This window comes from Gorilla gorilla, chromosome 11 (genome assembly GCF_029281585.2).
Source record: "Gorilla gorilla gorilla isolate KB3781 chromosome 11, NHGRI_mGorGor1-v2.1_pri, whole genome shotgun sequence".
Taxonomy (NCBI): Eukaryota; Metazoa; Chordata; class Mammalia; order Primates; family Hominidae; genus Gorilla; species Gorilla gorilla.
This window is the reverse complement of record NC_073235.2, coordinates 36171477-36198356: the sequence shown is the minus strand read 5'-3', so window position 1 is coordinate 36198356 and position 26880 is coordinate 36171477. Positions and strand designations below refer to the sequence as shown.

The 26880-nt window shown below is 37.4% G+C and overlaps 1 protein-coding gene across 4 annotated transcripts in view; it reads left to right on the top strand.

Annotated features, from left to right (window-relative positions):
* The window catches only part of NCKAP5 (NCK associated protein 5), a 990571-nt gene that overhangs the window by 18141 nt on the left and 945550 nt on the right, over nt 1–26880 (top strand). Inside the window, exon 1 of one of the 4 annotated variants that reach the window (XM_063694772.1) lies at nt 14967–15270. The exons of the other annotated variants lie outside the window; for them this stretch is intronic. The gene's annotated coding sequence lies outside the window, so the exon portion shown is untranslated. Of the gene's footprint in view, nt 1–14966; nt 15271–26880 lie in introns of those variants that run through there. 4 annotated transcript variants of the gene reach the window in all.

Here is a 26880-nt window from a genome sequence, read left to right as displayed (position 1 = left end):
ATAATAATCCTTTACTCCATCAAGACAAGAGCCTTACAAATGCCATCTCTGTCTGGAAAGAGAGGAAGCTCTGAAGCAGGGAAGTGGTGTGTGGGGACAGGAGGAGAGGGGTTAGGAATTTATGTTTATTCTTCCCCCATGACCACTTTAGGCTTCTTTCTTCTCGCTTGGAAGTCACTCTCCAGCCCCCATGAACTAGGGAAGTGTCTCCTGTCCCATTTTTCAGATCTGGTACATGAGTTGTTATAACAGGATTCCGTTAGTACTTACGGAGCACTTAGCGAGTGTCAGGCATTGTTGTAACAGCAAATCATAATAATAGCTACTGTGTTAGTGTTTACCATTACCATGTTGTGTTTTTTGCCTAATTTTCTCCTCAAAAGATGTTTTTTTTTTTTTCACGAGGCATTTTAGACTCTGAGAGGTTGAATAACTTGCCCAAGGTCAAATAGCTTGGTGGTAGAGTCAGGAGCTGAACTCAGGTCTGTTTAACTATAGAATCTATAGCAGCATTTCATCCATTAACTTTTAATGTGCTCTCTTTTTCTTCTTTTAAGGTGTATGTTGTGTGTTTGAACAGGGGGAGGGAGATAACATTAAAACATTTGAAAATCCGTAAGAAGAAATGTCTAACAGCAAATCTGACAGAGTGGAGGAAAGCTAGCAATTGAGGGATCCCCTGGGAATGACATAATCTCAGAGCCTAGATTATTACTTTTGGTTGCTGAACTCTGTCTGCTATGGTACCATCCCTCTGGCCTTGAGTGCACAGGCAGAGCCTCTACAAGCTCTTTTGGCTCCGTGTACCTTCAGACCTCCATCTGCTCAGCTGCCCATTAGAACTATAATATGTGCCTCATAAATGAAATCTTTGAAATTCTGCTGCCAACATCTATTGCTACTAAGTTTCAGCAGCTGCTTTTAATTTTGGTGGTGCAATTCTCCCTGTTAGAACCACTGGTTGCATTGCCTGTTATCTAAAATAAGACACTTAAGGTCCCTCCTCGTACCCTTTGAGGTCAGATTTCTCCCTGGTATTAGAAGGAAGGGCAAGGTAGGGTTCCATGCCCTAAAAACCTGATTGATGGGATGCCCCATTAAAGCCAGCTCCTGAATCTATCGCAGACCTGTACTGGATCTCAGTGGGTGTCTAAGGTAAAGCTGATGGAGAGTGTTCAGTCATAGAGTGGAAAGTTCAATCTCTCCTAAGTATGTACAAGGCTCTGTTCTCTCTTGACGTCCTGTATCACTCCTTGGTCCTAGTCTAGTGTTTCATTCTAACTTAAAACCACATCAAAAAAGAGAAACTAAACCAGAAACAAATTCTCAATATGGGCCTTAAGGCTTATATTGATTTAATATAATTTCATCTCTAGGAAAAATGTCTACCCTGGCCTTACTTGGTTGACTACATCAGCATGTGTGTAGTGTTTGTGTGGAGAGTGAGCAGACTAGGAGAAGTGAATAATTTCACAGCAGAGTGCAATCACTCAAAATATTGAGGAAGTTGCTGCATTTGGGAGACTATTTCTTCATAAAATTGCCATGATGTCACTAGCTATGGAAGTAAATAATTTCCTTTAATTTCCTCATTTCACAATGTAGGAGTTGAACCCAAGGAAAGAATCAAATGATTGAATGATGGTCAATGTTTGCCTATAGTTGAAGCTCTCAGCCAACAGCAGCTTTGATTGAATTAGAATGGTTAACTCAGTTGAATTGCCAAGCCTCCAGCTTCTGCTATCAGTCATGAGTTTTCCCCAAGACCCCAGTTAAAGGTTATGGCATCTCCAAGAGTATCCAAAAACAGCCGAATTAGGAAGCTCTTCGATGTAAAGAAGATGGGAAATATGGCAGGTGGTTCCTTCACCAATTACACTTGTCAAACTATCCCTCATGTCTATTACCCATCACAGGAGCACTCAGTCACTCATTCAAAAACTATTAAGTACCAACCACGTAGCTGGTATTGTGCGAGGTGCTAGAATGGCTTTGCAAATATGCGATAGTCATTTTCCCCAAAAACTTACAATCCAGTGGACCATTAGGAAAAGATAAGACACGAGCCACATAGCCTAGAATCTACAGAAAGTTTCCTTTTCAGGGAGAGCCAAAGGATGGATGTGGAGCCTTTGGTGCAAAGCAGAAACTCATTACCCCTGATCCAGAAATGGGAAGAGGTTGGGAATAGGAACTTCTATTTATGTCATCTTGATAATCCTTAGTCTACAGATTTGAGGGATTTATTTATTTATTTATTTATTTGAGATGGAGTCTCGCTTTGTCAACCAGGCTGGAGTGCAGTGGTGCGATCTTGGCTCACTGCAATCTCAGCCTCCTGGGTTCAAGTGATTCTCCTGCCTCAGCCTCCCAAGTAGCTGGGATTATAGGTGCCCATCACACCCAGATAATTTTGTATTTTTAGTAGAGATGGGGTTTCACCATATTGGCCAGGCTGGTCTCGAACTCCTGACCTTGTAATCCACCTGCCTCGGCCTCCCAAAGTGCTGAGATTACAGATGTGAGCCAGCGCGCCCAGCTGAGGAATTTATTGAACTTGCATATGATGTAGTAAAAATGATGTCGGATGCCAAAACCAGAGAACTTTGGATCTAGTCACTCCCCCTAAAATACCTTACCCCACCAATATTTCACCTTCAACAAATTCTCAAAAATAATTCTGGGTCTTAATAGTTTGATTAGTAAAATTGTAATAATAACAATACTGTACTTCCCTGAAGGTGGATGGCTAGACTACCTGATCTTCTGAATTTTCTGTCATCTCTCAAGTCTATGATCTTTTGATTTCTGTTTTTCTCCGTAGACAAAAGCAACAGAAAGGCTAATTTCCACAGAAGCATTTTATTTGCTGAATTAAACACAGGCGCTGCCCGTGGACATTTGGGCAGCAGCTTACAGATCTCTAGGATCTGGTCCTAGAGGTTGCTGAGTTCACTTAAATCAAGTCTTTAAAATGTTTTGTAGCTTTAGGAAAAAGATTATTTGCAGAAATTTCTGCCCTCTATTTAACCATCTGAATTTACTGATGAATTAAAGGTGATTTGTAATAGGGTCATCTTGAAAGGACATTTAAAATGGATTTGGTAAGATGAGATAGACTCATGTTTATTTTTGAAAACTCTGGTTTCTTTTATAAAAGGGGTGATGGGTTAACAAGTATCTACTGAGTGCCCACTAAGTTTAGAGAAGTAAACTAGGCTTCTCTGTAGGGAAGAAAAGGAGTAGACATATTCTTTTTTCTTTTGAAGAACCTTCCCATTTATTTGAAATGAGGCATGCATCTGAGAACAATTATAGAGCAACTTGGCAATATGTTGTTTAATATGCTTTGAATTGAAGGCATATGCTCCAATTATTGGCAGAGTAAAGGAGAGAATAGAGAAGAGAAGATTAAGTGGAGTTTTGAGTGTTGAAGAAGCTGATGAAATGCTTTCTTAAGGCAGCCCCTAATATTCAAATTTACTTAAAAGCCTTCAAACTAGAGTTGGATGCACAAGTTGCAGGCAGATCCTCAGGACAGGTCATGGACTAATCCCTAAAACTGGGAACACTGGGTACATAAGAACAAGAGAGAAGTGAGGAAATTTCTCCTGGAAAAGCCTGATGTGAATGCGGTACTTTTAAAACTCATTAATTTTGTGTTCATCTGCATCATTTCCCTACTATTGATTAGGAGACTGAGGTTCAGAAAGGTAAGGTAAAATTTGAGGTGGACTTGTCAATCGATCTACCGGGATAGAACAAAGTCAGTGTGAGTGCTGACAAATGGCACAGAGAGAATTGAGTGGAGATCATCAGTTCATCTTCATGCAGTCAACTAAACTCAGTGATAAAATAATAATTGGCTGAGGTTGCTACCTACTCCAACTGTACTGGAAGCAACAGAGATTTAGACAGGCAATGGATTCCAAGGCTGAGAGACGACCTGTCTGTGCTTCTTATTCCCCCAGTAGTTTTTGTAAAGTTCTTTGGCCAGAGAGAAACTGCAGAACAGCTTGAAAGCTATATAAAGCAAATGTGTAATGATGTTGGCAGTGTTCTGAAAGTAGCTACCAAGAATGCATACTACAGGGAGGAATGAAGAAACCGTTTCTGGCTGAAACCCATTTTGAATGGAAAAGCTTTTAATGGATGAATTCTCCGTCAATACGTTGCTGCTTTCCATTTAATTGTCATTGTCCACTGTTTTATTTGTAAGTCTTCCTGCATTTATGTACGTGACTACATTTGGAGGCAGTGGAAAATTGTTTATGAGAACTCTGTGTTCTTTCTTAAGGAATGAATAACTATCTAACTCAACACACTACACCCTCTTCCGTTGCCTTGGGACTATCACTTGCTATATTTAATATGTAATACATATTTTTTCCCTATTAAATTTTGAGAACTTGATATTCCCGATTCTGTCTTTCCTGATTAGGAATTACATGAGTGAATCTCCATCTTTGTATTTTAGTATGTGACTATAAGAACCAAACTTTGTATACTTATCAGGTGCCTTCCACAACTTTTGTGAAAAGGTGAGTCACTAAGCCATTCCTGAGTAGTCTTGTGGACTTGTCAGATCAAGAGACTATTTCCTTCACGCCATGCTCTCCCACTCAGATTTCTCATTCTCCTGATTTCTGAAAATGTCTCCAATAGTTGCTCCTGCCTGTGGGCCATGAACTCCTAAGACGGGGAGGGAGATGCACAGTTATTTTGAAGAGCATGTAAATTCACAGAAACCCCAACCATTGAAAGGATAATGTCCTCAAGGTTCATCTATGTTGTCACATATTGCAGGATTCCCTTTTATTCAGGCTGAATGATATTCCATTGAATGCGTATACATGTTTTCTTTATTCATACATCTGTCATTGGATATATAAGTTGCTTCTACATCTTGCCTAATAGTGCTGTAATACACATGAGACTGCTAACATCTCTTTGAGATCCTGATTTCTTTTGGATAAATACAGAAAAGTGGGATTGCGGGGTCATATGGTAGTTCTATTTTTTGATTTTTGAGGAACTTCCATACTGTTTTCTATATTGGCTTTATTATGTCGCATTTTCACCAACAGTGTGCAAAGGTTCTATTTCTCCACAGCCTCACTAACATTTTTTGATTTCTTTTTGCTGATTTTTTAAAACAATAGCCATCCTGAAAAGTATGAGGTGATATCTCATTGTGGTTTTGATTTGAATTCCTCTGATGATTAGTGATGTTGAACACTCTTTCATATACCTCATGGCCATGTGTATGTCTTCTTTGGAGAAATGTCTATCCAAGTCCTTAGCCCATATTTTAGTCAGGTTATTAGTTTTGGTTTGTTTTACTTTTGAATAGCAGGAGTCCCTCACATATCTTGGAGATTAACCCCTTTTCCAATATATGATTTGCAAATATTTTCTTACATTATACAGGTTACCTTTCACTCTGTTGATTGTTTTGTTGTGCAGAAGTCCAACTTGTCTATTTTTATTATTGTTGCCTATATTTTTGGTATCATATGAAATCATTGTCAGGACCAATGCCATATTTCCTCTATGTTTTCATCTAGGAGTTTTACAGTTTCAGGTCTTACGTTTCAGTCTTCAATCCATTTTAAGTTGATGTTTGTGTATAGGGTAAAATAAGGATTCAATTTCATTCTTTTGCCTGTGAATATCCAGTTTTTCCAACACCTTTTGTTGAGGAGATGGTCTTTCTAGATTGTGTATTCCTGGTACCTTTTGTTTGTTTGTTTGTTTATTTGAGACAGAGTCTTGCTCTCTCACCCAGGCTGGAGTGCAGTGGTGCAATCTCAGCACACTGCAGTCTCCATTTCCTGGGTTCGAGTGGTTCTCCTGCCTCAGCCTCCTGAGTAGCTGGGATTACAGGCGCCCACCACCACGTGTGGCTATTTTTCTTTTTTTTTCTCGCTCCAGAGATGGGGTTTTGCCGTGTTGGCCAGACTCGTCTCAAACTGCTGACCTTAGGCAATCCACCTGCCTCAGCCTCCCAAAGTGTTGGGATTACAGGCATGAGCCACCACACTCAGCCTCCTGGAACCTTTATTAAACAACAGTTGACCCCATATGTGTGGATTTATTTCTGGCTGTTCTGTTCTATTGATCTATATGTTTGTCTTTATGTCAGTATCATGTTGTTTTGGTTATCATAGCTTTGTAATATATTTTGAAATCTGAAAGTGTAATACTTATAGCTTAGTTCTTTCTCAATATTGACTTGGCTATACATGGTCTTTTGATGTTCTCTGTGAGTATTTTGATTGTATTTTCTATTTTTGTAAAAAGTACCATTTGACTTTTTTCAGTTATTAGATTGAGTCTGTAGATCACTTTGAGTACCATAAACATTTAAACAATATTAAGTCTTCCAATCCATAAACATAGGATATCTTTTCATTTGTTTGTATCCTATTCAATTTCTTTCATCGATATTTTATAATTTTATGTACAAAATTCTTTCACCTCCTTAGGTCTATTCCTAGGTATTTTATTCTTTTCGGTGCTATTGTAAATGAGATTGCTTTTCTAATTTCCTTTTCACACAGTTTGCTGTTAGTGTATTGAAACACGATTTATTTTTACATCGATTTTGTATCTTATAACTTTACTAAATTCATTTATTAGTTTTAACAGTTTTATTTATTTATTTTTTTTGGTGGAGTCTTTAGGCTTTCCGATGTATAAGATCATGTCATCGGCAAAAAGAGACCATTTTACTTCTTCCTTTCTAATTTAGATGCCTTTTGTTTCTTTTTCTTGCTTAATTACTCTGGCTAGTACTAAGTTAAATAGAAGCAGTGAGAATGGGAAATTTTGTCTTGCTCCTGCTTACCAGTGACTATGATGTTAGTCATGGGCTTTTCACACATGTTCTTTATTATGTTGAGGTGATTTCCCTCTATTTCCAGTCATTGAGAGGTTTTATCATTAAGAGGTGTTGAATTTTGCCAAATGCTTTTTCTATATCTATTGAAATAATTATATGATTTTAATCCTTTATTCTATTAATGTGGTGTAGCACATTAATTGATTTTCGTATGTGGAACCAACCATCCTTTTATCCCAGAAATAAATCCCACTTGGTTATGGCCTATGATCTTTTTAATGTGCTGTTGGATTTGGTTTGCTGGTATTTTGTTCAGGACTTTTGCATTTATATTTATCAAGGATAGTGGCCTGCAATTTTCTTTTTTTGTGTTGTCTTTCTCTGGCTTTGGTATCAGGGTAATGCTGGCCTCATAAAAATCAGTTTGGAAGTATTCTTTCCTCTTCAGTTTTTTGAAAGAGGTTGAGAAAGTTTGGAATTAATACTTTAAAGTTTGGTAGTATTCATCAGTTCAGTCATCTGGTCCTGAACTTTTCTTTGTTGGGAGACTGTGATTACTGATTCACTCTCCATACTAGATATAGGTCTGTTTAGACTTTCTATTTCTTCATAATTTCGTCTTGATAGGTTATATGTTTCTAGGAATTTATTAATGTTTTCTAAGTTATCCAGTTTGTTGGCATATAGTTGTTCATAGTCGTCTTTATGAGCCTTTTTATTTCTGTGGCATCAGTTGCAATGTCTCTTCTTTCATTTTTGATTTTATGTATTTGAGTCTTTCTCTTTTTCTTAGTGTAGCTAAGGGTTTGTCAATTTTGTTGATCTTTTCAAAACATAACTGTTAGTTTTGTTGATTTTTTTTACTGATTTTCTATTATTTATTTGTTTATTTTTGCTCTCATCTTTGTTACTTCCTTCCTTCTGCTAAAGTTGGACTTTTTTTAATAATTCCCTTAGGTTTAAAAAGTTAGGTGATTATTTGAGATTTTTCTTCTTTTTAAATACATTATAAACGTTTATTGCATTATTAGCTTCCCTTTTAGTATTGCTTTTGCTGCACAACATAAGTTTTGGCATGTTGTGTGTGTGCTTTCATTTGTCTTGAGGTATTTTCTAATTTTTGTTTTAATTTCTTTTTGAATAGTTGTTAAAGAGTGTGTTGTTTAATTTCTACATATTATGAATTTTTAATTTTTTCTTCTGTTGATTTGTAGTTTTATTCAGTTTTGGTCAGAAAAGATATTTGGTATGACTTCAGTCTATATAAATTAGTGAAGAAATGCTTTATGAGGGAACGTGTCATTTATATTGGAGAAATATCCATATGCACTTGAGAAAAGTGTGTATTTTGCTTTTGTTTGGAATATTTGGTATATGTCTGTTAGATACATTTGATTTATAGCATTATTTAAGTCCTCTGATTCCTTACAGATCTTTTATATGGAAGTTTTGTTGATTATTGAAAATGCGGTGTTGAAGTTTCTTACTATTATTGTGTTGCTATTTCTCCCTTCAGTTTTGCCAGTTTGTTTTATATATCTAGCTAATCTGATGTGAGATAGATAGAGAGATAATCTAATAGATAACAATCATAATAGATAATAGATAACATGATTGTTATCTATTCCTGGTGGATTGGCCCTTTTATTATAAAATGTCCTTGCTTTTTGTGACAGTTTTGGAGTTAAAGTCTATTTTGACTTATATAAATATAGTCACCTTTGTTATCTTTTGGTTACCATTTGCATGGAATAACTTTTTCCATCATTTGACTTTCAGCCTATGTGTGACCTTAAATTTAAGTCAATTTCTTATAGACAGCATTTAGTTGGATCTTATTTTGAAGTCTTTTCAGACACTATATATCTTTTGATTGGGGTGTCTGATCCATTTGCATTTAATGTAATCATTGTTAGGGAAAAATTTACTATTGCCATTTGTAAGTTGTTTTCTGTTAGCCCTGCCCTGCCCTGCCCTGCCCTTCCTGTCTCCTCCCGTCCTCTCCCTTTTTTCTTTTCTTTTCTTTTCTTTCCTTCCTTCCTTCCTTCCTTCCTTCCTTCCTTCCTTCCTTCCTTCCTTTCTTTCCTCTCTCTCTCCCTCTCTCTCTCCGTTTCTTCCTTCCTTCCTTCCTTCTATCTTTCTGTCTCTCCTCTCTCTCTCTCTCTATCTCTGTCTCCCTTTCTTCCTTCTTCCCTCCCTTCCTCCCTCCCTCCCTCCTTTCCTTTCCTTTCCTTTCCTTTCCTTTCCTTTCCTTTCCTTCCCTCGCCCTTTCTTTCTCTTTCTTTCTTTCTCTCTTTCTTTCTTTCTTTCTTTCTTTCTTTCTTTCTTTCTTTCTTTCTTTCTTTCTTTCTTTCTTTCTTTCTCTTTCTCCCTTCCTTCCTTCCTTCCTTCCTTCCTTCCTTCCTTCCTTCCTTCCTTCCTTCCTTCCTTCTTTTCCTTTCTTTCCTTTCTTTTTTCGGTCTTGCTCTGTTGCTCAGGCTGGAGTGCAGTGGCATGACCAAAGCTCATTGCAGCATCTAATTCCTAGGCTCAAGCAATCCTCCCACCTCAGCCTCTTAAGTAGCTGGGACTACAGATATGCACGACCATGCCCAGCTGAATTTAAAACTTTTTGTAGAAGAGGGGTCTTGCTATGTTGCACAGGCTAGTCATGAGCTTCTGGCCTTAGCAATCCTCTTGCCTTGGCCTCCTCTGTTAGTCTTGTAGTTCTTTTGTCTGTTTTTTTCTTCTCTTGCTATCTTCTTTTGTGTTTTGTTACAATATTTTTTTGTATTGATATATTTTGATTCCTTTATCTTTTCCCTTTTTATAACTTCCATAGGTATTTTTTTGCGGTTACCTTGGGACTAACATAAAATATATTACAGTTATAAAAGCCTACTTTAAGATGATAATAACAAAGTTTAATTGCATACAAAAAGTCTGTACTTTGACTTCTCCCTCCCTACATACTTTATGTTATGGTTGTCACAATGTATAACTATTCCGATTATGTATCTTTTATCATATTTTTGGCTATAATTATTTTAGCTATTGCCTTTCATGCTAGAATTAAAAGTGATTTACCCACCACCATTAAAGTAGTATAATTTTCTGTACTTTCCTATTTACTTACCTTTACTCATGAGTTCCATACTTTCTTATGCTATCATGTTGCTGCTTAGGGTTTTTTTGTTTTAACCTGAAAAGCTCGCTTTAGCATTTCTTGTAAATCAGGTCTAATGAAAACAAACTCCCTCAGCTTTTGTTTATTGGGGAAAATCTTTATCTCTCCTTTATTTTTGAAGGAAAGTTTTGCTGGATATATTATTATTGGTTGGCTGGTGTTTTTTTTCTTTCAGTACTTTGAATATACCACCCCATTTCCTTCTTACTTGCAAAGTTTTTGTAGAAAAATCTTCTGATAGTCTCATAAAAGTTTCCCTTGTATGTGACAAGTCACTATTTTCTTGCTACCTTCAAAATTCTGTCTTTAACTTTTGACAATTCGATCTTATCATGGGTTTATTTTTATTGGTCTGTGGGAATAAGATAGTGGGTTTATTTTTAAATTGTTTACATTATCTGTTTTCAAAATTATTTCTTTGTGCTTTAATCCATTAATCTGTCTGTACCTTTTCTATTTCTTTGTATTTCTATCTTTTCAAATAAAAAGATTTGTTTACATATTATTTATAAATGCCTATATACCTATACACATACACATAGACACACACACATACATAGACACACATAGAGCAACATATATAATCAATCATTATTATTTAGATATAATTTCTTTTTCCCTCCCTACATCCATTCTGTCCTTCTTTCCTTCCTCCCTCGCTCCTTCCCTCTCTCTCTCTTTCTTCCTTTTTTCCATTTGATGCCTTAAGAACCAAAAGAAATATGGTAAAATGTATTCATTCTTTTCTTATTATGATTCTGTAAATTTATCCTTGCATTTCTAATATTTTATTTTATATACTTTTATGCTATGTTATCTAAAGCATAATATCGGTGATTATTATAGCTTGTAACTCTTATTACTACTAATGCAAATATTAAAAGCAACCAACAGTTTTTGAGCAGGTGCCACGTGTCAGGTCTTCATGTAGGTATTTTTGATGAATTTTATTATTTAATACTTACAACAACTCTATAAGATAGGCATATTTATCACTTTCAGTGAGGATTCTGGTGACTTGCATACTTCATTAAGAAAGCACAAATAAATGAAATGATTTTTTGTTTTAGATAATGCTTCTTGATTGTAGTACTGCTTCATTAATATTGATATTGTGACTCTTGCATCCTTTTTGTTTGTATATGCCTTGTACAACTGTACATCTATATTTTAATATTTAAATTTTGTATCACTTAGCATGGTGTTGGTATATAGTAGGTATGCTACAAAATGTTTGTGGAATGAACAGGTCTTTGGGAGTCACTTTTTAAAAATGTATATCCCTTTTATAAGCCATATAATTGAATTTTGTTTATAATCCAATGTGAGATGGTTGCCAGAGGAGTTTAACTTATTTACAATTATTTTGTTAATGACATGTTGATTTACTTCTGACATTTAGCATTTTGTATTCTTTTTAGCTTTCCTTTAATTTTCTTTTGCTTTTACTGTTACCATATGAACTGTGAGTTCTTTGATTAAATATACATACAAATTGGCTTGGAAAGTGTACATCTTGTTTTAATTCCACTTTTGATTGACATCTGCCTTGTCCTACAGCTGAGTGCATTCATACTGCTGGCAGGATAATTGGAGTTCCCTTTGCAGCTGCCGCTCCTCAAGCTTTTATATTTATGTGCTAGCCTACAGTAAATTATGTTCATGGTCATAGATTTCTCATTTTTTTGTGATCTCATTTGAAATAATTTATTCTTTTGAAAGTGAAACATTTGTTACATTGTGCAGTGTTGTTTAGTTATTAGTCTTGTCCTAGTCATATAACAAATGTTAAACGATATAACATGTATTGATTATCTGTTATGTATACTGTGCTGAACTATGCAAGTTTGGAGGAGAAAAAAAATTGTAAATAGTACCTTGTCTGTGTTTTCAAGGAGCTTGTAGTGTACTTGGCAAGGGGACTAGATGTGCATCCATAAAAACTTAAATAACCCAAAAATTAAAATATAAAGGATATTACCTGGCACTGTTTATAAATAAATGTAATATGAGAAACATATGCAAAAAGTGCCATAAATTCAGAAGCCAGAAATATTGTCTAGAGCTGAAATGTTCTGAAGTATTTACAGAGGAAGAAGGAACCCATTCCAACGTGGGTGAACTGTCTGGACAATGGTTTGGAGATGGGCATGTGTGTGGCATGTGGATGAGATGGCAGGCAAATGATTTCATGAAATCATTTCAGAGGTTTCATGGAATTGGAAATGATTATGGTAGCTAAGTCCCAAGATCTTGAATCAGTAAGTTGGAGAACTTGAAGAACTGATGGTATAGTTCCACTCTGAGCCTGAAGGCAGGGGAAGACTGATGTCCCAGCTGAGAGACACTCAGGCTTTTCTCCTAATGTAACTTTTTGTTCTATTCAGACCTCCAATAGATTGGATGAGGCACACTTGCTAATGAGGGCAATCTGCTTTACCTAACCTGCCAATTCAAATGTTCATCTCTTCCAGGAACATCCTCACAGACATACCCAGAATAATGCATAACTAACTATCTGGGTGCCTCATGGCCCTGTCAACATGATATATAAAATTAACCATCACAGTACTCACAGAGCATACAGAGGGCACTTAGCCAAAATGTAGGGACAGGGGCATGTCAGAAAAGGCTTTCATGTGGAACTAATGCCGGAGTTGAGTCCTAAGAGACAAGTTGGAGTTGAAGAGGTAAAGGTTTCAGGCAGGGCGGGGGAGTTGGGAAGAAGTGTTTTCTAGGTAGAGGAAGCCAAAGGTATAAATGCTTAGAGATGAGAGAGTACATGGCACTTTCAAGAACTGCACCTGTCTCACTGTGGTGGGCATATAGAATGTGAGCAGGAGAATTGAGTGACAAGGATGGAGGTGGAAAGACTGCTTCAGGTCAGGAGGGTTTTGGGTACCACATGAAGGCACTTTGCTGAGGGAACTTGAAAATGATTTTGAATGTGATAGTGGAGTTAAATGGGAAATGGATTGTAGATAGGATGATTGGAGGTAGGGAGATTGGTCAGACTAATTTAGATTAAATATGACAAAGAGCTGAACCTGGGCATTGGCAATGGGGGTATATTTGAGAACAATTAAGGCATTAGAAGATATAGCCTGGATGTCAAACAGATGAAGGGGCTAGGAGGAGGGAAATCACAGATGATTCTTGGAATCCTAGCTTGGAGAAGTGGCTGAAATTAGCTTATTACAATAGGAAACACAGGAGGAAGAGAAAGTTTGCTAGTCAGAGAAGAGTTGTGGGGTGGGCTGTGATAATTTCAGATATTCAATATAAATATAGCTTAAAAGTTTTCCCTTTTTTCATGGCACTTTCCTACTGAGTTTAGAGTAAGGGAAACTTACATGTTGATATTTCTTTCAGATTTTCATGGCTGTATAACATTGGTAAAATTACTAGGTCAATAAAATATGTATAAATGTGCAGACTTGTTGATGAACAAACTGGCCCATTAATGGCCAGACAATTAACAATGATAAAGTTTGTTTCAGCAACAAAGGCTTCCAAAGACAGAGTGATTTGGATGCCTTTCAACAAAATAAATTCCTTTCTTCTCAGATGACATGTAAACTGATGTCATTTCTCATTCCATAAAGAAAAAAAGAAAGATGAAACTTGCTATGGTCTGCACTATTGCAATGATGGCATTCTTCCTCAAAGTAATCTAAAAAAAGATATTGTGAGAAAACTTCTATTTCCTCTGCCAGAAATGCATGCCTAGCCATAATGCAAGCCTTTCATATTTAGCTCTTTAGATAATGGTTTTTACATGAACTTTCATAACATTTATTTACTGCTATAAATGATTGAACCAACTGCTATTGGAAGCCAGGAATCTAGTTCATCTGCAGTTGGATTTCTCACTACATTATCTCAACTTTATAGAGGTTGCACTGAAGGTAGTGTTTCCTGTCAATATTACAAGGGGACAGTGTGAAATGCTATGAGCATGTCGGTTTTGAATGTTTACCGTTCAGCCTGCTTGCAAAACATGTTCGTCTCACTCTATGAAGACCATGCTTTAGTTATAAATATTTCAACTCCCTAGCCCCAGTTTTTTAGGGTGTATCAACCACATTTGCCTTCCCCTCCCATCTGGCTGACTGATTCATACTCTTCTGTGAATTGTTGCAGCAGAAAAACAGGTAGAGACTGCCAAATTCTGAAGACAAGGCTTTCTATATGTTCATCTGGCTAAAATGGTAAAAATATGACTTGGGCTGATCTACTAATAAAGGTTAAACCAGGTGCTATGGTTGGGATGTTACTTGTCTCTGCAAAAACTCAGGTTGAAATTTGATCTCCAGTGTGCAGTATTGGGAGGTGGTGCCTACTGGGGGGTGTTTGTGTCATGGAGGTGATCCTGTATGAGTAGATTAATGCCATCCTGCAGGGGGTGAGTTCCAGCTCTTGTGGGAATAGATTCGTTTGCTCAAGAGAAAGTTGTTTAAAAGAATCTGGCTTTCTCAGTTTCTCTCTCTTGCGTCCTCTCTTGCCACGTGATCTCTTTGCACACAGCTATTTCCTTTCCATTTTCTGCCATGAATTGAAGCAGCAAGAGGCCCTCACTAGACACAGCTGCCCAATCTTGTACTATCCAGCCACTAAAATCATAAGCCAAATAAACCTCTTTTCTCAATAAACTACCCAGCCTAAGGTATCCTTCTATAGGAACATGAAATAGACTAAGACACCAGGGTAGATATATTGATCATTCAATGGAGAGAGGCACTTTGCTATAATAGGATAATAGATGTTCCAGTTACACAACAGAGCCAGTTGTGAGCCTGCCGTGGAAGAGTTTGAACTCAAGGTGGCTCTGCTAAGCAGAGCTCTGACATGAAGTCTTGCCACTCCCTCTAGTTCCTACATGCTGAGGCACAGGGGTTCCCTTAAGTTGAACTGGTTAAACTGGATGAACCACAGCCTCCCAGAACAGTCTGTCTGGGCCATGGCCTGAGGGTGGCTCCTGCCCTGGCAGGAAGCTGTGTCCACGTGCTTGCCTTCATCAGCTCCCACTCTGTGGTGCCAGACACAGCCAGGCAGGAACAGGACATGACTATGGACAGGATAGTTGGTGCCTGACTCTGGGCTGCTCCAGAAATCCTATTTCCAAAATATTTTCAGCTCTTAGCTGGCTTCCTACAGTGAGCTAGGATTTCAGTCCAACATTTAGGAACTTCGCTCTTGGTGGCCAGAAAATACAGAACCAGATGCTGCAGAGGAAGAAGCCATTAGATGGTGGAGAAAGGTAAAAGGAATATATCTCTTAAGATAAAATTGGAACTGTTTATTTTCTCTCATAAAGAATCTTCTTATTGCCTGAAGGAAGAATAGAGAACTTCCATAAGACAGTGGAAGTAAAGAAAACAACTGAACCATTTTACTATGAGAAAGCGGAGAAATGTCTTATTGCTAACCTTTGCTGCTCTTACAGCTAAAAACAAATTTCTGACGTCCATATGAACAGATATGCACATAATTATGGAAGATTCCCGAATACCAGAGAACCTCCAAAGAGCTTCTATTTGACTTTACAGTTTAATTGTCACTTTATCTACCTATAGCTGTGCATATTTGCTGAATGGGGATAAAGAGAGAAATTGAGTAAAATTCTTGTTTTTAAAAAGGCACAGGAAAGGGGAGAGTTATTTGCATATGGGGTAAAAAGTGTTATGATAAAAGTATGTCATGGATTCTTAGGAAACAATCTGTCTTCACATCCCTAGTGCCTAATACAGTGCTTGACTTGCAGCAGTTGTTCATATTTGTTGGAAGCTGTGCTTTGGTTTCAATCAAGGTGAATTTGAGCCATTTAAGCACAGTAATTCTTTAAGAGATTTTCATTTATTCTATTTATTCATTCATTCACAGGGCAAATATTTATCGAAAGATCTGATGAATGAAACCAGAAGTGTACACAATGAATATCAATATGACTTTACCCTACATTTTGACGTTTTTGCCTGGGTAGTCTAGAAAGTGGTTTATTTGTAAGTGAAGTGATACTGTGTATAGGGGTTGTTTAGTATATTAGAAAATGAGCAAAGTGAATACATTATTTGTTGTACAGAAGTTTGCTTCGTTATTTAAAAGGAGACTGTCATAGTTCACCTCCCTAGTCCAGATGTCGTTTTATTTAGGCATCTCAGTCCTCTAGAATGACTCCAGATCACTGTGGAGATTGTCTCCCTTCTTTTGAATCCGACTTGGGTAACCTCCAAAGGGTCCTATACCTCTCTAACCTAAGAGAAACCTTCCCTACTCATGTGAATTTCCTGTTTAACAAGATTGACTTGTGCTGACTCTGCTTTTTCATATCCATTCATTTAAAACACTTACTAGGACAAAAAGTGTATAGAATAATATAGTAAAGGCCCATGCACCACCACTTAGCTTAATACATAAAACATTACTAGTAAAATTGATGTTCCTGTGTATCCATCCCCAGTCACATCTCACTTCTTCAAATATCCAATGGTACAATCACTACCTTAAGTTTGGATTTGATCATTATCATGTCCTTACATTATTTATAGTGGGACTAAATATGTATGCATGGCTAATCATTATGTCACATTGTTTTCTATATTTTTAAACCTTATACAAGCGATAGTATATAGTACGTATTCTTCTGTAACTTGATATCTCAGTATTTTCACTCCTAATTGTGTTGGTGGGATTCGTCCATGATAATTGTGTCATATCTTATGACATTCCGCATTTATTTTTACACTCTCCTATTGATGGTCATTTAGTTTGTTTACAACTTTCTTGTCAAGGGGTTCAGGGCAGATATTAGCATTATTGTTTGGTGCAAGCAGTGACTTACTGTTAGGAAAGTGTGTATACCTGGATGGTCTGCACAACCTTTCCAGAGGTACGTTTGAGCTCAAGGGCTTTGAGATGCACTGATGGGCTGGTCTCCTACAAAAGGGTTTCATCAGGAAGATGTTCCCATCCTGTTTCTCTCTTCTTTTATGAACCAAACAGAAGAGCCTGGTAGAATTTGGAGACAGTCAGACTACTTTGGTATCAAACAGTCTGAAGGTAAAAGTGTGAGCTGTTTGCAGTTAATAAAATCATAAGCTGCCTAAAACCTGGAAGTCTGGAAAACTATGAAAAGTGCAGCCTCTTCTGCTGGGACGATGCCCCTAATCCAGATAGTGCCATACTAGGCAATTTAGAGATCCATACTGATGATCATTATAAGCTACTTTTTTCTTGTTTCAGATAATGTTGCTATAATCATGTCTTCTTGTCTACGCGAGCAAGAGTTTTTAAGGGCCTATACCTAGAAATAGAGTTGCTGGATTGTAGATATTAAGCCTTATCAAATTTATTGGGGTTGCCATTTGTTCCTCAAATTACTGAATCAGTTTATACTCCCACCAGTAATACGTGAGACTTCCCATTGCTCTACATCCTTTCCAACAATTGATATTCTCTGAATTTATTAATTTTTGCCAACCTAGTAGATGGTATAAGATGGTACCTTACAGAGTGTTTTCATTATGATTGAGATTGATCATGCTGTGTCTTATATCTGTTGGTCATTAATGTTTCCTATTTTATGAATTGCTTTTTCCTTCCTTTTAATCTTATTTTTTCTGTTTAATTATCTTTTTCATTCTAATTTGCAGACCTCTTACATTCTTGCAACAATTACATATTGCAAGTACTTCTCCCACATTGTTACTGCTGTGCTTGTTTGTTACACTTTAAAAGATAAGTCTTTTTTTTTTTTTTTTTTTTTTGAGATAGAGTCTCACTCTGTCACCCAGGCTGGAGTGCAGTGGTGAAATCTCAGCTCAGTGCAACTTCTGCCTCCTGGGTTCAAGCAATTCTCCTGCCTCAGCCTCCTGAGTAGCTGGGGTTACAGGTGCCTGCCACCACTGTGGCTAATTTTTGTATTTTTTAGTAGAGATGGGGCCTCACCATGTTGGCCAAGCTGGTCTCGAACTCCTGACCTCATGATCTGCCCACCTCAGCCTCCTAAAGCGCTGGGATTATAGGCGTGAGCCACCGCCCCCAGCCAAGGAAACTTTTTTGGAGTCTTTTGATTGAGAGAAGTTTAACATTTGAACGTAGTGCCATCTATAAGTGTTAAGCCTGGTTTTTAAGAGTTTATGTATTCTTCATTACTGTGTGTTTTGTTTTAATTCCCTTTCCCCTATTTTTTTTAAACAAGACTCTATTATCTTACTACCTTTACATTTTTATATGCGTGCTTAATTTAATGACTATCTCTTCCCTGGTGAAAAATATCTTATAATCTCTTTATTGTTGCACAATATCTTAGTTCTATCTCATTTTTGTATTTCCCTAGTTTAGCACTGTCATATTGCTTTGTGCTGCAAATGCTTGATTAGATCTACCTGTATATTTAAAAGTTTCTTTGCTTACCATTTATTTCAGACTTTCTATTGTTATTCTTCCAGTGAAAATCTATTCATAATAAACTCTAAAATTTTTGTCAGAAAATATACCTCCTTGACTTCATTCTTGAGTGAGGATTCAGCTAGGTATGAAATTGTAAGTTATGTTTATTTTCTCATGGCTTTTGAGAGATCTGCTATCATCAGAATCTTAATTTCTTTGCAGGTATCATTCTAACCTATATATTTTTGAAGGTGCTTTCCTTTTGGCTGATTTTAAGGTTATGCATTTGTCTTTGGTGACCTGTAATGTTGCTATGATATGTTTAAGTGAGGATGAGAAAAATTCAGAGAGGGGACATTTTTCTATTTCCTGAATCTAAAAATTTATGGTTTTCATCAAGGACATTTTTTGGTCAATATATTTTCAAATATTGTGCCTTCTAGAACTCTAATCGCATGTATGTTAAATTTTCTTTTATTTTCCTGTTCTGTTAAAACTTTTAACAATATTTTCATCTCATTGGTTCTATTTGCTACATTTTATGAACTTTTAAAAAGTTTTCTTCCAGTTTATTAATTCTCTCTTTCATAGTCTGTCCAATTTGCTTTTTAAAACATCCACTAAATTTTCAATTTTGATAACTCCATTTTCATTATATTTCAATGATTATATTTTAATTTCCATTAGTCCAATTTGTTTCTTTTTCAAGATTGCTTCTTTATATTTTCTTGGGTTTTTTTTTTTTTTTTTTTTTTTGGAAAATACCAGTATATGAAGTTCTGGAGAGTCTACTCTTGTGATTTTTATTTCTACAAACTCTTTTTCTTGGTGGCCTGTTTCCTTAGGCATAATTTAAGTTGAGAAAGTGTATTTGACTGCTGAGAGTTTGGTTGGTGTTTGTTCCTTTGCATTTGCTCCTGCCATGCACCCTGGGGTGCTACCAAATTAGGGCAACAATTAGTATTTTGACTCTGGCTTTCCAAACCCTAATGTTTGTGTAAATGTGAGCCCCAGACTCACATAGAATAGATCTGTATTTTAAAATTATTGGTGGTAGGAGAAGTGCGGGAAAGTAGGTTTGATAGATTTAGAAAATAAAAATACAGAGTTAAATTTGATTTTCAGATAAACAACAAAAGTATACATATATTTATTAAGTATACTTTAAGTATGAAATATATTTATTAAGTATACTTTAAATATTTAAAAAAATCCCATAAAATATTTGTTGTGGATCTTCTCTGGCTATTCATGCTGGGGGATGGAGAAGCTTTGTTTTCCTAACCAGAGGTGAAGCTGATACAGGTAAATTTTCATACTGTCTTCCTTTGCAGATGAGATTTTTTTTCTAACCTACTATTTCATGGAGCATCTAGTCTTTCAAAGGCCTTGGGTTTTTATGGGCATCTAAGTTCCATTCTGTACCTTGTGGAGGCTTTGTGTCCTGTTCCCAGAATGGTTCTAGGCCGTTGGAATGGGACAATTCCATTAGAAGTTACTGACCCAGCATTTGCTTTCCTCCCTGGTTTTCTGCTTCCTTATTAATTTGTTTGTTTTGTTGTTTGGCTCTTTTGGCTACTAGGATTTTCCCCTTCTTTGCTAGTGAGATAGGCATTTAAAAAGGATGTTTGTTGTGTTTTATCAGTTATAATGTTGGAAGCAGAAATGCTTCTATTCACTCTTTAACCAAGTTAACCAAGCCCTTGCCCTTATTGCTGGTCTAAAATTGCTCTCTGAACATTCTGTGGGGGATGCTTTATTGCTAAATCCAACTGCCTCTTCTTGAGAGTTGCCTGCTTGAAAGCTCTAATTTCTTGGTAGAATTTTCTCTTTCATCACCTTCTGTTCCTCCAGGTTTTTCTTACTGTTTTTGCATGACCAGTCATTGTCAGTGTTCTTTGCTGACTGTCTTTCCTGTGGCTCTGTCTTTGATATAAACATGCCTCTTGGACAATGAATATACTCCTAAGCTAGTGTCCTGACCTCTAAACTCTGTAGGCTAGCTTCTGCATTATTTTCTATGGTTATCTTTCTAAAAACCAACAGACCTCATGACTATTCTTGTCCTGGAAAATCTTTGATAGCTTTTTATCGCCACAGTACATAATCTTAGCATTAAAATCTCTCCATCATGTGGCTGTAAGCCACTCTTCCAACCTCCTCAGCTATCAAGCTCTGTGCTTTGTACCTTCTGCTTCAGTCACCACACTACTGTTCATAAGCTCATAATTATTCATTAATATCAGTTATCTAATTATCAATTAAAATATTATGTCCATAATTCTGTTTGCTGCCTGTATATTAAAATCATACTCTTCAAGGTTAGGCTCAGATCTGAACCTGGTAAAGGTTTGGCTCATTCCTTCCTCTAGCTGCAGCTCACTTAGTACTTCATTCATGATTTTCAGAAAATGCAAGCATTTGGGGCTTTCTATAGTAGCTATTTTTGTATCTCTCTGTCATAAGTTTTTACATCCAAACTATTTTTTTCATCTTATTACCTTAATTCTGAACACAAGACTGTATATTTGGTAGCCTTTGATAAACGTGTTTATTATTTAAATAAGTTGCTTGTCTTTAGAAGTTACGAGGACACATTAGTTAGGACTTATAGTTTCCTACCAGGTTTTATGAAAAAAATGAAGATCAACTTGGAAAACTTGCTAGAGCTGCATAGGCAGTATGAATCTTCATTTTCAATTTGGAAGAATATTTTCCTTAACTTTTATATTACCAAGGAGTTTTATTTCTGTGTTAGGTCTTCTGGCAGACTGATGGCTGTAAGACTGTGGATTCCTAGAATCTCATGAAAGAGTCTTCCCAGAAGATACTCAGCAACTAGTTTATGCATTGTCATCATTTTCAAGTAGAATAAGAACAGATATTTGGAGGAAGTGAATGAATATATTTTAAAGGCCATGGAAGTTGCTGAGTAGGGAGCTTATTTGTTCTAATAGACTGCATGATTACATCAGCTTTCAAGTATTTATGACCTGTAGATTCCCCCTTCCTTTTCCTCTGTCTGCATACAGTTGCCAGACTTAGAAAATAAAAATACAGCCAGGCATGGTGGCTCACACCTGTAATCCTAGAACCTGGGGAGGCCAAGGAGGGTGGATCACCTGAGGTCAGGATTTCGAGACCAGCCTAGCCAACATGGTGAAACCCTGTTTCTACTAAAAATACAAAAATTAGTTATGTGTGGTGGCAGGTGCCCATCTGTAGTCCCAGCTACTTGGGAGGCTGAGGCAGGAGAATAGGTTGAACCCAGGAGGCGCAGAGGTTGCAGTGAGCCAAGATCCCACCACTGTACTCCAACCTGGGTGACAGAGTGAGACTCTGTCTAAAAAAAAAAAAAAAAAAGAAAGAAAATAAAAATACAAGACATCCAGCAAATTCAAATTTCAGATGAACAATGAAAAATTTTTAAATGTATGTCCCAGTATTACATGGGACATACACGCAGAATAAATCATTGTTTATCTAAAATTCAAATTTAATGGTTGTCCTATATTGTACCAGGCAATCCTATGTCGGCTCCACTGTCAGCTTCTTGTTCCTTATCATGCATAATCATCTTCAAAGCAAACAAAATGTTTCTATATTTAGAAATGAGGATTCTGTAAAAGTGTTATTACTTGGAAAACTATCAAAGATACCCTAGCTTGCAAATTTTAAGTGTCAAGTGGAATGCAACATAGCAACAAGATAATTATTTCTAAGGTGGGGTGGTGAAAAAGTAGTCCTGTATTGAAAGACTGGTCTAAACTCTGGCAGTTTACTAGTGTAGAGTATGTTTCTGGTCATTTTTCCAATACAACTAACATATTGTGGCAGGCACATCTGGGAGACACGCATTCTGGAACTCAGTAAAAAATGCCTGGGAGAATGCTTGTGTGTGTGTATGTGTTGAGTTAAACAGCCCTTTGTTACGGGGGAGTGGGAAGGGGCTGTGAATATTGTGCTGAAACGCAAACTAATTGATGGACGGTATAATCACCACCTTAGTTAGCGCCCCGGGACTCTTTTCATACTGGCAAGCTGTAAATTTAAATGGAAACCAAAAGGATAGTACACAGCCCACAGCTCAGCATTCCATTACTTCATGTATGAAATATTCAGTGAGTAAGAGAGAGGCTTAATAGATAATAGCTGGAGAGGAGCTGCACAGTGATTAAGGCAAGACTGAAGTGGCTGGTAACAATCTCAATCTAACCAAGTCCAGATAAGAGTTTCTATTTGAAGGATTAAACTCGATTCTTTGCTCAGAATGAGGCAACCCGCTTCTGAGTGCCGAACTACACAATGATCTCTTATCTTAGACCCAGTGTAGTTGTTCAGAGATTATGTGATTTGGGGTAAGATGGATCTATCCATGAGCCCCATCAATCATGCTATATTTATCTTTTAGATGCCTGCTATTTAGTATCATTGAAAGTACATGAGTTTTCTAATCCAGCTAACTTGGGTTCAAATCCCCCTCAGCCCTATGCCCCTTGAGCAATGACATAAAATTTCTGAGCTTCAGTTCATTCATCTATAAAATCAAGCCGATACTGTCCATCTCTCAGCGTTGGGATGTAGATGCACTGGGTTATTAGATGCAAACTGTTTGGCATTTGTTAACCGCTTCATGAAGGCTACCTTCATACCTCCCTATCTGTGTGCTGTCTCATATTCACTTTTCAGCGTGAGCCAGCCTGACTTCAGGATGCTGCATGTCCTCACAAAGCCAAACATTTCCTGCTGGCATTCTTGACTCTTCCGAGACACTGTCTTTTCAAGGTACCCTGCAGTTGAGGGAGCACATCTGCCCTAGGCTAGAAATAGCAGACTTTCCTCTCTCATGCCCACCCCAGTTGGCCAGCACTGCTGCCTGAAGTAATGTGTTAAGAAAGGCCAAGGGGCCGTTCTGGGTTTGGTGAGAGAGCACCATACTTGATTGACAAAGGCTGCCATTTGTTCAGGAAGCAGTTGTGGAGGTATCTGTACTATGAGCTGGATACATTTCTCCTCAGTCAGGCTGCAAAGTAGGCAGAGTTTGTCTTCAGGAACATTACTTCCCCTATCCAAACACATCCCCTCTCTTCTTGTGCCATCTTCCCCAAGTTCACTAGTTTGCACATTCTGGGTATGTAACAGAGAAAATAAAGGATGCACACATTTGTTTCTATGAGGATTTGGGGACTCAGTCATTTCCTTCTGAGGAGTGCCCCAAAGGAAAAGGCAGGTGCTCTGGGCCAGCCAAGCTGCCGGTGTGTCCAGATGCAAGCTGGCATTATATAAACTTAAGGTGATTCTTTTTTCCATTATATGAAAGAGACCTAAATGGGTGAAATGATTTCTTTGTTTCTGGGAAAGGCAAAACAGCACAAATTGTCTTTCTCACTTTTGGCCTCTTCACAGTTGCAGGTCTTTAACTTAGACCTCTATTAAGATGTAAGTTTTCCCGATAGAACCTAAGAGTGGCAGCATGGAAGAGAATATTTGAAAAGAGATTAAAGAAATAAGAAACAGAAATGACATCTTGGTGAATACAGAATGTGCTTTCCTGGAGGAGATGGTCCATCTCTGACGCAGGAGGATGAGACAGCAGCACCAGGAGAGGTGCTTCACACACCTGTGCACTATGCTGAGAGATGGCCAGCTTACAAGCCTTTACAGAGTAACACTTGTTCTGATGACCATTGTAGTAATTTTCCAAAATGTGGAAAGTATAAAAAAGTAAATAAAGCCATCTGACATTAAGAATTGACCCAAGTTACTTAAGATTTTGGTGCATTTTCTTCTAGTCTTTTTTTCCCCCTGCATTAATATTAACAGATTTGCACCTAAATTATTAATCCAGGCAGCCTTGGGGCTTTTTCTTTTCTAATTTGCCCAAGGCAAAAAAGTAAGCTCACCTGTTTTTTTCTTCTTTAACTTTCATTTTTAATGTCCAATTATGCTAACTTGAGTCCCCAAAAATGTAGTTGCCAGAACGCTCAGAACAGGCTCCTGCCTGCAGGGCATACCATGTGGCTGCATCTGCTGCCACCCATGTACCCTGTCCAGTTTGATGATTCCTCCCCTAGTCCTCCCCCGGTGAACACTCCTGACATCACCACTGCAGTTTGGGGGACAGGACACTGCTCATCCTTCAGCCTTCCACTCCAATTCTTGGGACAGCCTTTTTAAAATTTCCCAATGCACAGCTGAGACCAGGCTGTGATGTGTCTAGAATCATTTACTGAAATTTAGGCAAGGCCGAAGAGAAATGTAACACAGAAAGAAACTTACAGTTGCTTCTAGAAGTGCCCATTCTTAAAGTTCAACTTTAAGCCCAACCCTCAAAAGAAATGGACATTTCTCCACCCCAGTAAAGCCCAAGAGTTGCCCTCTTCAGTTTTCATTTACTATTTCAGTGTTAACTCCTTTTCCAGAAAGATTGACAGCAGGAACTTCCACTCCCTTCAGAGAATGGAAGACCCCAATGCAGGGGTCTGCAGGGGACTAGTCTACCTGGCCATGAGGATGGAAGACTTAGCTGTACTAGTCTTAGAGAACATTTCCCAAGGTCTAAGTTATTGTGTCAAACTCAACATAGACCTTAATCTACAGATCTCCTCCAATGTCACGTGAGAAGATTAGGCTTTTCTATCCAAGAGTTACACCTTTTGCAAAAAACTCACAGAGCAACATCGCATCTCTTTAAGGACAAGCAATGATTTGAAGGTACACGGCCATTTAAATCCAGGATAATAGAAGAAACATTCTCTAAAGAAAGCAATCTTTGGAGGTATAGTTTTAAAATGCAGCTGTTTTACATTTATTAAACAGAACATCCCAGTCAGAACCTTCCACATGTAGATTGCTTCAATGCATTTACATATTTGCTCTTGCTTTACACTGCATAACTTAAAGAGACCACCAGAGAAACTGGGGAAGGTCTTCCCAGAGAAGAAGTGAGACACTGTGTGCAAATTTTAAAACAGTGGTTTTTAAAATAAGTCTTCAGGTCAATCTCCATTTGTGATATAACCCATATACACATTTATATAATTGAAAATCATACTTTACATATGTTTCTATTATTTGCTTTTTAAATTTAATTTTCCATTGTGAACATTTTTAATAGCATCAAAATATTTTGAAAACATGATTTTTCATGATTTTATGATCTTCAAATCTATAGTTGTTAATCTAATTAACCATTTCTTCTTGTTGGGCATTTAGGTTGTTTATAGTTTATTAACATAAATGATACTAAAATGAACATCTTTGCACATATACATTGTCCATTTTTATGATCATTTTCATAATTCAGCTTTTATTAAGAAATTTTCCTAAAACATAGTGTCTTAAAATAACAATTGTGCTTTCCTGGAGGAGATGGGCCATCTCTTTTTCATGATTCTGTAGATTGGCAAAGAATCTGTTTTTCTGGTCTGTGCTGGTTCTGCTAAGGCCAGATGATCTGGGATGGGCTAACTCCCATGTCTAGGACAACAGGGAAAAGTAAGATGCCTGGGACTCTCTCCACCTGTTCTCTCATCCTTAAGCAGTCTAGCCCAGGCATATTCCTGGTGGCAGAAGGGTCACCAACAGCAGGAGAGGGAAAGACCCATTGCATAAGCCATTTTTTTTTTTTAAGTTCTGAGGTACATATGCAGCATGTGCAAGTTTGTTATGTAGGTAAACATGTGCCATGGTGATTTGCTGCACCTGTCAACCTCTCACCTGAGTATTGAGCCCTGCACGCGTTAGCTAATTTTCCTTATGCTCACATACTCACCATTCACCCAAAGCGCACCATCCAATGGCTTTCAGTATGTTCACAGATACGTGGAACCATCACTACAGTCTATCTTAGAACATTTTATTCACTTCAAGAAGAAATTCCATAGTTTTTACTTATTATCCTCTCTGTGTCCCCATGTTCCTGTATTCCATCACTAAGCAACCATGAATCTACTTTCTGTCTCTATAGATTTCCTTATTCAGGACTTTCATATGAATTTCCATTCATATAGTATGTGGTTTTTGATGACTGGCTCCTTTCACATAGCAAAATATTTTCTTTTTAAAACAATGTTTTAAGTTTTATTTTAAGTTCTGGGGTACATGTGCAGGATGTGCAGGTTTGTTGCATAGGTAAATGTGTGCCATGGGGGTTTGCTGCACCTATCAACCCATCACCTAGGTATTAACCTCCACATGCATTAGCTATTTTTCCTAATGCTCTCCCTCCTCACCTCCCACCCCCTCGACAGGCCCCAGTATGTGTTGTTCCCCTCTCTGTGTCCATGTATTCTCATTGTTCAGCTCCCACTTATAATAAATGAGAACATTCAGTGTTTGGTTTTCTGTTCCTGCATTAGTTTGCTGAGGATGATGGCTTCCAGCTCCATCCATGTCCCTGCAAAGGACATGATCTCATTCCTTTTTATGGCTACATAATATTCCATGGTGTATATGTACCACATTTTCTTTATCCATT